Source organism: Neoarius graeffei, chromosome 19 (genome assembly GCF_027579695.1).
Source record: "Neoarius graeffei isolate fNeoGra1 chromosome 19, fNeoGra1.pri, whole genome shotgun sequence".
Taxonomy (NCBI): domain Eukaryota; kingdom Metazoa; phylum Chordata; class Actinopteri; order Siluriformes; family Ariidae; genus Neoarius; species Neoarius graeffei.
Window position 1 is genome coordinate 25,459,639 of NC_083587.1, and position 14,337 is coordinate 25,473,975.

General features: G+C 48.4%; 1 pseudogene; it reads left to right on the forward strand.

The window, feature by feature from the left end:
* The first annotated feature begins 8,196 nt into the window (after window positions 1–8,196).
* The window catches only part of LOC132867589 (uncharacterized), a 42,859-nt pseudogene continuing 36,718 nt past the window's right edge, over window positions 8,197–14,337 (forward strand).

Sequence of the window (14,337 nt, forward strand, 5' to 3'; positions counted from 1 at the left end):
CTGACCGCACCACCAGACCAGCCGTTCAACCTCCCGTCTGTATGCAGACTCATCACCGTCCCGGATGAGGCCGATGACCGTTGTATCATCTGCAAATTTCAGGAGTTTAACAGACGGGTCTCTTGAGGTGCAGTCGTTGGTATAAAGGGAGAAGAGCAGTGGGGAGAGCACACACCCTTGGGAGGCGCCAGTGCTGACAGTCCGAGTGCTGGATATGATGCTCCCCATCCTCACCTGCTGCTTCCTGTCAGTCAGGAAGTTTGTAATCCACTGACAGGTGGAGGAGGGCACAGTGAGCTGGGTGAACTTGGTGTGGAGGATGTCTGGAACAATGGTGTTGAATGCCGAACTGAAGTCCACGAACAGAATCCTGGTGTATGTCCCTGTAGAGTCAAGGTGTTGCAGGATGTAGTGCAGTCCCATATTGATTGCATCATCCACTGACCTGTTTGCCCAGTAGGCAAACTGCAGGGGGTCCAGCAGGGGGTCTGTGATGTCCTTCAGGTGTGACAACACCAGTCTCTCGAAGGACTTCATGACTACAGATGTGAGAGCTACAGGCCTGTAGTCATTCAGTCCTGTGATGGTGGTTTTCTTGGGAACCGGGATTATTGTGGAGCGTTTGAAGCATGAGGGGACTTCACACAGCTCCAGGGATCTATTGAAGATCTGGGTGAAAGACTTTGGAAACATTGGATATTCCTGGATTCAGTTCATAAAAGATACTTCATTTGACTACTATAAACTATTGCAAGAACACCCTGCAGAACATACCAGTGTGGCCAACAGGAAGTGCACAGCACTGGTGAAGAGAAAGTAAACAAAAGGCTAGCTTACATGCATAGAACATCACTACCAAGGATCTTCCTGGCTAATGTTCAGTCTTTGATAAACAAAATGGACTTCAGGTCACATCCCCATGGATTAAAGACTACAATGTCATCATGTTAAGAAGGTATATGCAATATAGGATCCACCAGTATAGCAAAAATAACTGTTTGATCTAGCATGAACCATATACCTGCAAGTAAGGCGAGCTACACCTGTTAGGCTATGTGTGGCACTCACTTTACAAAAAAGGTACAATACAATAACTTCAGCTGATAGTCAGCCTTGGGGTCAATTCTGAACCCAACTCTTGACTTTATTCTTGAGCTCAATAAATTGTTGCTGCATTTAAGATATAATTGATTACTTCATGGTGTATACTGTGGGTGGTAAAAGAGAGCAACTGGACTTGTTTGAAGATTCTTGAAGACGTTTCACCTCTCATCCGAAAGGCTTCTTCAGTTCTGTCTGACTAGTAGGGAGTATCAGGTATTTATCCTCTCATGGATGAAACGCTCATCTAAGATGTCGTTGAGTCATCCTGTTGGTGTGGGTCACTGGGGGCTGGATGTAAACGGCCTCGAGAGTCATTAGGGTGATTAATGGATTGCCCATTAAGGCGATCAATGGAATGCTGATTCTCTCTGTCCTCCTGTGAGTCATTGAAAACAGCTGGGTTTTGGTGTACATTGAGGACAAGGAGGATAACAGGAACAAACGCAAGAACATTGTCATTCCCTACATTTCTGGTCTATCTGAGAAACTCAGGAGGATCTTCTACAAACACAACATTCCGGTACATTTCAGACCCAGTAACACCCTGAAGTTCTATCGTTTCGGCCTGGCATCCACACAGCACCGGCGTTTTGGGTGCCCCAAAACAAAATCTTTTGAGAACGGGTTCCAGAGTGAAAAAATCTGGCAACGGAGCCGTTGCGAAGTCGTCTGGATGAGTAGAATGGATTTGTTTACGATGACGTCACAACCACATGACTAGAACAAGCAGCACTCTCGCGCGCATCATTCGTAACAACAGAAATTGAAATTGTTTACATGTTAACCTGACTGACCTGCCAGACAGACAATTTACACCTGCTTTGATGAACAGAAAGTACAGCCTTCCACACAAAGCAACAGTTACCTGACTATAATGGAGGCAGAGGGGAAAAGGGTCAGAAGACCCTTCAACAGACTGTTTTGTATGAACCACTGCATTGCATTCACTTTTGTATACAGCTTTTCTTTTAAATAAACAAGTAACTGAACCATTTCTTGAATTTCTTTTTTTTTATTGGATAAGACTGCTTTTCAAAATGTTCACACACAATATAAAAAGTTATATAAATTATATAAAAATGCTTTTCAAAATGTTCACACACAATAAGAAAATTAAGTTATATAAAACTATGCACACTAATAAAACTAATTTGTACACACAGAAGGCACGATTTCCTTGCGTAGTCGCAGCCATCTTCTTCTTGTTGTTGTGTGTTTGTTCCTGTGAGTGCTTCATGCCGGGTAGAAGAAGGGGTTTATGCAGGTAACAGACGTTGCATTGTGTTGTTCACCAGTCTTTTTATTCAGAGTCCTGGCATGAGGAACTGGCTCTCCTGTGTTGAGCCATACGCCTGTGAAGCGGTTGTTTTGTTTCCCCAATATATGAGTCCGTGTATTCCTCACTGCACTGAATTGTACACTACGTTGTCCTGTTTGTGTCTGGCTATTCTGTCCTTAGGGTGGACCAGTTTCTGCTTCAGGGTGTTACTGGGTCTGAAATGTACCGGAATGTTGTGTTTGTAGAAGATCCTCCTGAGTTTCTCAGATAGACCAGAAATGTAGGGAATGACAATGTTCTTGCATTTGTTCCTGTTATCCTCCTTGTCCATTATGTTCCTTTTTCTGCTCTTGAAGAAAGCCCAGTTGGGATACCTGCAGTTCTGAAGTGCTTTCTTGATGTGATTCTGCTCCTTCTCTTTTCCCTCTACCATTGTAGGGATGTTCTGAGCCCTGTGTTGCAAGGTCCTAATGACCCCCAATTTGTGTTCCAGTGGGTGGTGAGAGTCGAACAGTAGGTCCTGTCTGTGTGGGGGGTTTTCCAGAAGACCTTGATGTTAAGGCTTCTGTCTTGTCTAATGTCCCATCTATCTCATTATCTCTAGCTGCTTTATCCTGTTCTACAGGGTCGCAGGCAAGCTGGAGCCTATCCCAGCTGACTATGGGCAAAAGGCGGGGTACACCCTGAACAAGTCGCCAGGTCATCACAGGGCTGACACATAGACACAGACAACCATTCACACTCACATTCACACCTACGGTCAATTTAGAGTCACCAGTTAACCTAACCTGCATGTCTTTGGACTGTGGGGGAAACTGGAGCACCCAGAGGAAACCCACACGGACACGGGGAGAACATGCAAACTCCGCACAGAAAGGCCCTCGCCGGCCACGGGGCTTGAACCCAGAACCTTCTTGCTGTGAGGCGACAGCGCTAATCACTACACCACCGTGCCGCCTTGTCTAATGTGTACATCACAATCCAAGAAGGCTAGATCATTCCCACTGACATCCTCCCTAGTGAAATTGATGTTGATATCCACTGCATTGATGTGCTTAGAGAAGGCTTCCACTTCATGGGTTTTGAGTTTAACCCAGGTGTCATCCACATATCTGAACCAGTTGTTAGGGTTTTGCTGGGGATTGAACCTGGGTCACTGGTGTAGTGATCCAGCAAACCCCCACTAGGCCACCAGGGGAATGACTCAAGTGCAGAGGAGTGAGGTGAAAGTAGAGTAGAAAAAACAGTTTATTTACAATATACAAAATTACAGGCAAAAACAAAAATATAATCCAAACGCTCAGAAGATATACGAGAAAAATAAAAATCCAAAAGTTCAAAGTCAAAACAAAAGGCCAAAGATAAGAAAAGAAAAGGCAAAAATCCAAATGCTCAGAAGATCCCAAAATGGTAAACAGAAAGTCCAAAATGTCCACAAGAAAACAAAGTACAAAAGACCACAAAGACAAAGGCAAGGAACTTGGAACAGAGATCTCAGGTGATAACAGCACAAAGACTCCGTGACTAGGGACCAAATAGAGAGAGAATTTATACACAAACTAACTAGAACACAGGTGGCAATAATGAGGACTAGGTGGGGCACAAGGCACATGGAAAAAAAACACAACACACAGAAACAATAGCGGCCTCTAGCAGTCAAAACAAACATGACAATAACAGAAATAATAGCGGCCTCTATTGGCCATGATAGTCCAAGTCCTAACAGGACCCCCCCCCCCCCCAAGGAGCATCTCCTGACATTCCCAGGATGCTCAGGATGGGCCAAATGGAAGTCCCAGCAAACTTCTTTATCTAAAATATCCCAGGCGGGGACCCAACATTGTTCCTCAGGGCCATAGCCCTCCCAGTCCACAAGATATTGAAGCCCGCCACGGACCCAGTGGGAGTCCAGCAGATGGTGCATGGTGAACACAGTCTGACCCTGGAAGATGCGGGGGGCAGGGTATTCCTAGGGGCAGGGGCATACGTGGATGTCAGTACGGGCCGCAACAGGCAAACATGGAATGTGGGGTTGATCCTTAGAGTCCGGGGCAGCTGGAGCCAGTAGGTGACAGGGTTCACCCTGTGCACAACCTTGAAGGGGCCAATGTAGTGAGGAGCAAGCTTGCAGTTCTCCACCCGCAGCGGAAGGTCCTTGGCGGACAGCCAAACCTGCTGCCCAGGGCGGAAAATGTGGGCAGGCCTTCTATGGCAGTTGGCCTGAGTCTGGTTGGCCCTGGAAGTCTGGATGAGGGTCCTCCTGACCTTGTTCCAGGTCTTGCAACACCGTCTCACGTACTGGTTGACCGAGGGCACCCCAGCATCCTCCTCCTGTTCTGGAAACAGAGGTGGCTGGAACCCGATCTGGCACTGGAATGGTGACAACCTGGTGGCAGATGACTGCAGGGTGTTGTGATCGTACTCTGCCCATGGCAGCCAGGTGCTCCAAGATGTCGGGTTATCCATCACCAGGCCTCGCAGGGTGGTTTCCAGGTCCTGGTTGAGCCTCTCGGTCTGGCCATTGGATTGGGGGTGGAACCCAGAAGAGAGGCTGGCAGTGGCCCTGATGAGTTTGCAGAACCCCCGCCATACTCGGGAGGAGAACTGGGGCCCTCAGTCTGAGACGATGTCCTGCGGGAGACCAAAGACTCGGAAAACATGGGTAAAAATAATTTTGGCTGTTTCAAGAGCAGAAGGAAGTTTGGACAGTGGTATGAAGCGGCAGGCTTTGGAGAATCTGTCGACAATGACCAAAATGACAGTGTTACCTTGTGAGTCGGGAAGACCCATGATGAAGTCGACTGCCACATGGGACCAAGGATGCCGGGGAATAGGCAGAGGATGCAGGAGGCCCTGGGGACACTGTCGTGGGTTCTTGGTTCTGGTGCACACCTCACAGGACAGGACAAATGACCTCACTTCCTTCTCCATGCTTGGCCACCAGAAGCATCTTTTCAAGAAGTCCAGGGTCCTCCGGGCTCCCGGGTGGGCGGTGAGAGGGGATGAATGACCCCACTGAAGAACCTTGGCCCGGGCTTGACAAGGGACATACAGGAGGCCCGGTGGCCCCATCCCAGGGCCAGGGTCCTGGCGTTGAGCTTGTCGGACGGCCTCCTCAACACCCCAGCAGACAGGAGCCACAATCCGAGACACAGGGATAATAGGCCCAACTTCACTCTCCCTGTTGTTGGGTGAGAATAGCCTGGAGAGCATGTCTGGTTTGGTGTTCTTAGAGCCAGGGTGGTACGATAGGGTGAAACTGAATCAGCTAAAGAACAAGGCCCACCTAGCCTGTCGTGGATTCTGTCTCTTGGCTTGCTGCAGGTACTCCAGGTTCTTGTGGTCCGTCCAAACCAGGAATGGATGTTGTGCTCCCTCCAACCAGTGCCTCCACTCCTCAAGGGACAGTTTGACTGCGAGCAGTTCCCAATCCCCCACATCATACCAGGACTCCGCAGGGCTCAGGCGGTGGGAGAAGTATGCGCAGGGGTGCAGTTTTCCCTCCGAACGTTGAGAGAGGACCGCGCCGACGCCACTGTCCGAGGCGTCCACCTCGACGGCGAATGGTTGCGATGTGTCTGGGAGGACCAGGATGGGTGCCGTGCAGAAGCGGTGCTTGAGGTCGCTAAACGCCTTTTCCACCTGAGGAGACCAGACAAAAGATCCACCTGTCTTCTTGGTGAGGTCCAATATGGGCGCTGCTACAGAACTGAAGTTCCTAACAAACTTGCGGTAGAAGTTAGCAAACCCTAAGAACCGCTGAACTTCTTTAATGAACTTTGGAATGGGCCAGTCCCGGACGGCCAGGGTCTTGGCTGGATCCATCTGGAGTTGTCCCGTTCATACAATAAAGCCCAGAAAGGAGACCTTGGGAACATGGAACTCACATTTCTGGGCTTTGGCAAACAGATTGTTCTGTAGCAGCTTCTTGAGAACCTGGCGGACATGGTGGCGGTGCTCCTGCATGGTCTTGGAAAATATTAGGATGTCATCGAGGTAGACGAAAACGTACTGATTGATCATATCCCTCAAGACGTCGTTGATAAGGGCCTGAAACACTGCTGGCGCATTGGTGAGTCCGAAGGGCATAACTTGGTACTCGTAGTGCCCAGACGGGGTGTTTAAAGGCAGTCTTCCACTCATCTCCCTGTCAGATGCGGATGAGGTGGTATGCATTCCGTAAGTCCAACTTGGTGAAGACAGTGGCGCCTTGGAGCAGATCGAATGCTGTGGACATCAGTGGAAGGGGATAGCAGTTCCGCACAGTGATCTTGTTCAGGCCCTTATAATCAATACACGGCCAGAGCCCCCCATCCTTCTTGCCGACAAAGAAGAAGCTGGCACCAGCGGGTGAAGTGGAGGGTCGAATGAACCCAGAGGCCAAGGCGTCCTTGATGTACTCCTCCATGGCCTTGCATTCTGGCTGAGAGAGGGAAAACAGTCTGCCACGAGGAGGGGTAGCCCCAGGGAGCAAGTTGATGGCACAGTCGTAGGCACAGTGCGGAGGAAGAACGGTGGCCCTGCTCTTGCTAAACACTTCTTTCAGATCCCAGTACTCTGTGGGAACTTGAGATAACTCGGTGAGATCAGGAGGCTTGGCAGGAGACACAGGAGAGCTAGAGAGCAGACAAGAGGCATAGCATGCAGGACCCCATTCCACAACCTGGCTTGTTACCCAGTCTATATGAGGGTTGTGGCGGGTAAGCCAAGGAAGGCCTAGAATCACCGGGAACTCTGGTGAATGAATCAGGTGCAGGGATATTTCTTCTTGGTGACCTTGAGACTGGAGAAAGACTGGAGAAGTAACATGGGTGACTCTTCCATCACCTAAAGCTTGGCCATCCAGGGCAGACACAGACAGTGGAACTTCAAGAAGAGCAGTAGGGACATTGATTCTGCGGGCGAAGTGGGCATCCATAAAGTTTCCAGCCGCCCTGGAGTCTAGCAAGGCCTGGCAAGAGTGGACGGACTCACCTCAGGAGATGGAGACCGGGATGTAGACTCTTTGGCCAGGAAGTTCAGGAGAGAGGGTAGGCCCTGTCACAACCCTCCCTCGGCTGGACGGGGCGGTCCTTTTCCCAAGAGCTCGGGACATGATGCTCGGAAGTGGCCAGGCTTGCCACAGTAGATGCAGCACTTGTCCCTCCTTCTGCGCTCCCTCTCAGATGCAGAGAGGCCCAATTGCATGGGCTCTGGACAGTCACTGGAGAAGGTAGACCGGCTCCATGTTGAGGCAGTGAGGCCGGGGAGGCTCAGGACTTGGCAGCGTTCTCTAATCCTGTTGTCAAGATGAATAGCATGCGAGATCAGAGTTTCGAGGTCACTTGGGCATCCGATAGAGGCCAGGCCGTCTTTGATGGGATCAGACAAACCATGGTGGAAGGCTGAAACCAGGGCAGCCTTGTTCCATCCACTGACTGCTGCGAGTGTCTGGAATGAGATGGCGTAGTCTGCAACGCTTCCTCCTTGCTGGACGGACATGAGCTTCCTGGCTGCATCCTTACTGGTGTCTGCCTGATCGAAGATACGAAGCATCTCCTCCATAAACAGCTTGAAATCAGAGCACTCAGATCCCTGTCTCTGCCAGACAGCTGTTGCCCAAGCTCGTGCCTTACCAGCTAACAAGGTTATCACAAAGGCAATCTTGCGGCGATCCGTAGTGTAGGTGGTTGGCTGGAGCTCAAAGGTGAGTTGGCACTGGGTAAGGAACTCCCGGCACTCACCGTGCTTGCCGTCATACCTCTGTGGTGCAGGAAGGCAGGGCTCGCGAGGTGAAGAGGGCAGCGTGGCAGGAGGCACTGGAGTGGGAGCAGATGGTGGAGCAGGAGCAGGAGATGGGGACAGAGGGGTCAGCTGTGCCAGGGCTTTCCCAATTTGCTGAAGCAGTACCTCGTGGTGAGCAAGGGTCTCACGTTGGCTTGCAAGAGTCCGTCCCTGAGTGTCCATGGTAGATCTGAGGCGTGTTAACACGGCCAACATTCCCTGAAGGTTAGCTGGGTAGACAGTTGAAGAAGCCTCTGCTGAGTCGGTCATGACGGAGTCTTTCTGTTAGGGTTTTGCTGGGGATCGAACCTGGGTCGCTGGTGTAGTGATCCAGCAAACCCCCACTAGGCCACCAGGGGAATGACTCAAGTGCAGAGGAGTGAGGCGAAAGTAGAGTAGAAAAAACAGTTTATTTACAATATACAAAATCCCAGGCAAAAACAAAAATATAATCCAAACGCTCAGATCATCTCATCTCATCTCATTATCTCTAGCCGCTTTATCCTGTTCTACAGGGTCGCAGGCAAGCTGGAGCCTATCTCAGCTGACTACGGGCGAAAGGCGGGGTACACCCTGGACAAGTCGCCAGGTCATCACAGGGCCGACACATAGACACAGACAACCATTCACACCTACGGTCAATTTAGAGTCACCAGTTAACCTAACCTGCATGTCTTTGGACTGTGGGGGAAACCGGAGCACCCAGAGGAAACCCACGCGGACACAGGGAGAACATGCAAACTCTGCACAGAAAGGCCCTTGCCAGCCACGGGGCTAGAACCCAGACCTTCTTGCTGTGAGGCGACAGCGCTAACCACTACACCACCGTGCCGCCCCGCTCAGAAGATATACGAGAAAAATAAAAATCCAAAAGTTCAAAGTCAAAACAAAAGGCCAAAGATAAGAAAAGGCAAAAATCCAAATGCTCAGAAGATCCCAAAATGGTAAACACAAAGTCCAAAATGTCCACAAGAAAACAAAGTACAAAAGACCACAAAGACAAAAGGCAAGGAACTTGGAACAGAGATCTCAGGTGATAACATAACAGCACAAAGACTCTGTGACTAGGGACCAAACTGAGGAAGAATTTATACACAAACTAAAATAGAACACAGGTGGCAATAATGAGGACTAGGTGGGGCACAAGGCACATGGAAAAACAAAACACAACACACAGAAACAATAGCGGCCTCTAGCAGTCAAAACAAACATGACAATAACAGAAATAATAGCGGCCTCTAGAGGCCAAGATAGTCCAAGTCCTAACACCAGTGGCTGGGAGCAACTCCTGAAAAAGTGGTCAAAGCTTTATGTTCCACTTCCTCCATGTAAAGATTGGCCACAATAGGGGACACCAGTAAGCCCATGGTGCATCCATGCTTCTGTCTGTAGAAACTTTCTTTAAACTGGAAATAAGTGGTAGTCAGGCAGAGGTCAAGCAGGGTGCAAATCTGATCCGTGGTGAGGTTCGTTCTATCCAGTAAGGTGTTGTCTTGAAGGAGTCATTTTCTAACAGATTCGACTGCTTCTGTGATTTCGCGGAGAAGGCACAGATTTCACAACATACCAAAGGCAAGGAATGACAGATGCACAAATTTCAAACATTGCTGTCTAACACCACCTCCTCTAGTAAGACAGAAGTGCTGACTTGGAGGAAGAAATCTGACCAGGCTACACAACCGGACATAGAAGAGAAATGGGTGAAGAACTTATCCGACAGGGTACTCACCCAACCAGAGAAAGATGTTTTATCCAAGGGACTTAACTTTGCAGTTTCACCAGAGCGGATACCAGTGGTAGATCTCATCACAGCCACAGAGTCAGCCATCAGAAACAACAATCTGACCAACACAGAGGCAGAACAACTTAGACTGAAGATATCAGCTGCTCTGTCCAGTGCAAAAGTGCCCCCCCTCCAACCTCACCAGCCAAGAAAGGAGGGCTCTTACATAGCTTCAAAGAGACCAGAACATCACCATCCTTCCTGCTGACAAAGGGAGATGCACAGTGGTGCTAAACACAGCGGACTACCACTCAAAGATGACCAGTCTCCTCAGCGACACAACCACCTATGAAACCTTAAGGCGGGACCCCACCAGTTGTTACAAAAAGAAAGTTGTTAGCTGCCTGCAACAACTAGAAAAGGACCAAGCCATCAACCAATCTCTGTACTACAGGTTGTACCCTGGGGAAGCCGTTCCTCTCATATACAGACTCCCCAAGATTCACAAGGAAGGAGCTCCACTCAGACCTATCATCAGCAGTATAAACTCTGTCACCTATAACATTGCCAAACACCTAGCCACCATCCTGGCTTCTCTTGTTGGGAGTACGCTACATCACGTCAAAAACTCCCAAGATTTTGCTACTAAAGTTGCAGACCTCAAACTAGACTTAGATGAAACCATGGTTTCTTACAATGTCACTTCTTTTTTCACCTGCATTCCCACCACGGAAGCAGTTGAATCTGTTAGAAAATGACTCCTTCAAGACAACACCTTACTGGATAGAACGAACCTCACCATGGACCAGATTTGCACCCTGCTTGACCTCTGCCTGACTACCACTTATTTCCAGTTTAACGAAAGTTTCTACAGACACAAGCATGAATGCGCCATGGGCTCACCAGTGTCCCCTATTGTGGCCAATCTTTACATGGAGGAAGTGGAACATAAGGCTTTGACCACTTTTTCAGGAGTTGCTCCCAGCCACTGGTTCAGATATGTGGATGACACCTGGGTTAAACTCAAAACCCATGAAGTGGAAGCCTTCTCTAAGCACATCAATGCAGTGGATATCAACATCAATTTCACTCGGGAGGACGTCAGTGGGAATAATCTAGCCTTCTTGGATTGTGGCGTACACATTAGACAAGACAGAAGCCTTAGCATCGAGGTCTACCGGAAACCCCCACACACAGACCAGTACCTACTCTTTGACTCTCACTACCCACTGGTACACAAATTGGGGGTCATTAGGACCTTGCAACACAGGGCTCAGAACATCCCTACAACGGTAGAGGGAAAAGAGAAGGAGCAGAATCACATCAAGAAAGCACTTCAGAACTGCAGGTCTCCCAACTGGTCTTTCTTCAAGAGCAGAAAAAGGAACATAATGGACAAGGAGGATAACAGGAACAAACGCAAGAACATTGTCATTCCCTACATTTTTGGTCTATCTGAGAAACTCAGGAGGATCTTCTACAAACACAACATTCCGGTACATTTCAGACCCAGTAACACCCTGAAGCAGAAACTGGTCCACCCTAAGGACAGAATAGCCAGACACAAACAGGACAATGTAGTGTATGCAATTCAGTGCAGTGAGGAATGCACGGACTCGTATATTGGGGAAACAAAACAACCGCTTCACAGGCGTATGGCTCAACACAGGAGAGCCAGTTCCTCAGGCCAGAACTCTGCTGTCTACCTTCATCTTAACAACAAAGGACACTCATTTCAGGATTGCAATGTATGCATTTTAGCCAGAGAGGATCGTTGGTATGAGCGAGGAGTTAAATAAGCCATTTTTGTCAACCTGGAATGGCCATCACTGAACAGAGGTGGGGGTCTAAGACATCATTTATCAGCCACCTACAATGCAGTCCTTGGCACACTTCACAGACAACTGAATGCACACCAAAACCCAGCTGTTTTCAGTCAATGCGTTTACATGCACATAGAGAAAATCGAATTTCTGCCGTTGCTCGACTGAAATCGAAGTTCTAAATGGCATGTAAACACCTTAGCTCGGCTGAAATTGAACCGAACTTGATTTCTCGCAATCGAGCTACACGACCTAGATTATGCGATTGTAGCCGAGCTACTTAGTGCATGTAAACCCTATCGCACTACGGAGTCGAGCCGCTTACTTCAGCACTGCCCCTTCTGGAAGTGACGAGTGACGAGACCAAAAGCAGGAAAAACAACAGCCTCGGTCGGCATGACAACGAATCATGACAACGGCATGAATCTTTTCTTTTTGTGGCATTGTTTGCACTGTTAAAATTTAGCTAACTTACTGTATCACCAAATACATCTGTACAGCTGTTGCATAGCTGTGAATTGTGTACATAAACAAGTCATTGTATTTGTGTGTGTGTGTATGTATGTATGTATGTATGTACAACCCCGATTCCAAAAAAGTTGGGACAAAGTACAAATTGTAAATAAAAACAAAATGCAATGATGTCGAAGTTTCAAAATTCCATATCTTATTCAGAATAGAACATAGATGACATATCAAATGTTTAAACTGAGAAAATGTATCATTTAAAGAGAAAAATTAGGTGCTTTTAAATTTCATGACAATAACGCATCTCAAAAAAGTTGGGACAAGGCCATGTTTCCCACTGTGAGACATCCCCTTTTCTCTTTACAACAGTCTGTAAACGTCTGGGGACTGAGGAGACAAGTTGCTCAAGTTTAGGGATAGGAATGTTAACCCATTCTTGTCTAATGTAGGATTCTAGTTGCTCAACTGTCTTAGGTCTTTTTTGTCGTATCTTCCATTTTATGATGCGCCAAATGTTTTCTATGGGTGAAATATCTGGACTGCAGGCTGGCCAGTTCAGTACCCGGACCCTTCTTCTACGCAGCCATGATGCTGTAATTGATGCAGTATGTGGTTTGGCATTGTCATGTTGGAAAATGCAAGGTCTTCCCTGAAAGAGACGTCGTCTGGATGGGAGCATATGTTGCTCTAGAACCTGGATATACCTTTCAGCATTGATGGTGTCTTTCCAGATGTGTAAGCTGCCCATGCCACACGCACTAATGCAACTCCATACCATCTGAGATGCAGGCTTCTGAACTGAGCGCTGATAACAACTTGGGTCATCCTTCTCCTCTTTAGTCCGAATGACACGGCGTCCCTGATTTCCATAAAGAACTTCAAATTTTGATTCATCTGACCACAGAACAGTTTTCCACTTTGCCACAGTTCATTTTAAATGAGCCTTGGCCCAGAGAAGACGTCTGCGCTTCTGGATCATGTTTAGATACGGCTTCTTCTTTGAACTATAGAGTTTTAGCTGGCAACGGCAGATGGCACGGTGAATTGTGTTCACAGATAATGTTCTCTGGAAATATTCCTGAGCCCATTTTGTGATTTCCAATACAGAAGCATGCCTGTATGTGATGCAGTGCCGTCTAAGGGCCCGAAGATCACGGGCACCCAGTATGGTTTTCCGGCCTTGACCCTTACGCACAGAGATTCTTCCAGATTCTCTGAATCTTTTGATGATATTATGCACTGTAGATGATGATATGTTCAAACTCTTTGCAATTTTACACTGTCGAACTCCTTTCTGATATTGCTCCACTATTTGTCGGCGCAGAAGCTGCGCGAGAGCGGGCCGAGAGGTTGCGCGGGAGCGAAGCTGCGCGAGAGCGGGCCGAGAGGTTGCGCGGGAGCGAGGCTGCGCGAGAGCGGGCCGAGAGGTTGCGCGAGAGCGGGCCGAGAGGTTGCGCGGGAGCGAGGCTGCGCGAGAGCGGGCCGAGAGGTTGCGCAGGAACGGGCCGCGTAATAACAAACGCAATGCCCCCGAAGAAAGCTCCTACGGTCGAGGAGATTGATGATATTAAAAAATCCCTCGACTTTCTGGGGGAAGAAATCTCTGCTGTCAGGGTGCAGCAGAAGACCATCCTGGACCTGGTAGAAGAGGTCAAAGCTCTGAGGCTGCAGAATTCAGAGAAGGCAAAGAGGATCGCCATTCTCGAGAACCGAGTGGAGGAGCTGGAGCAGTACACCCGGATGAATGACATCATTGTGACCGGACTGCAAATTCAACCCCGCTCATATGCTGGAGCAGTGGCGAGAAGAGATGGAGAGGAACTGAATGAGGAGGATGCTAACTCTGTGGAGAAACAGGTGTTAGCATTCCTGCACTCCAAGGGGATTGAGGTAAAAAGCAATAACATTGAAGCATGTCACCCTCTCCCACGGAGAAGCAACACAGGCAAACCAGCTGTAATAATGAGATTTGCCAACAGAAAGCATAAGATGCAATTGTTAAAACAAGGGAAGAAACTGAAAGGCTCAGATGTGTTTTTAAATGAGCACTTAACAAAAAAAAATGCAGATATTGCAAAAAAGGCGAGACTACTAAGGAAACAGGGGAAAATCCAAAACACTTGGACACAAAACTGCAAGATTTTCATCAAGTTGAGGGGATCTCCAGAAGAGGCCAA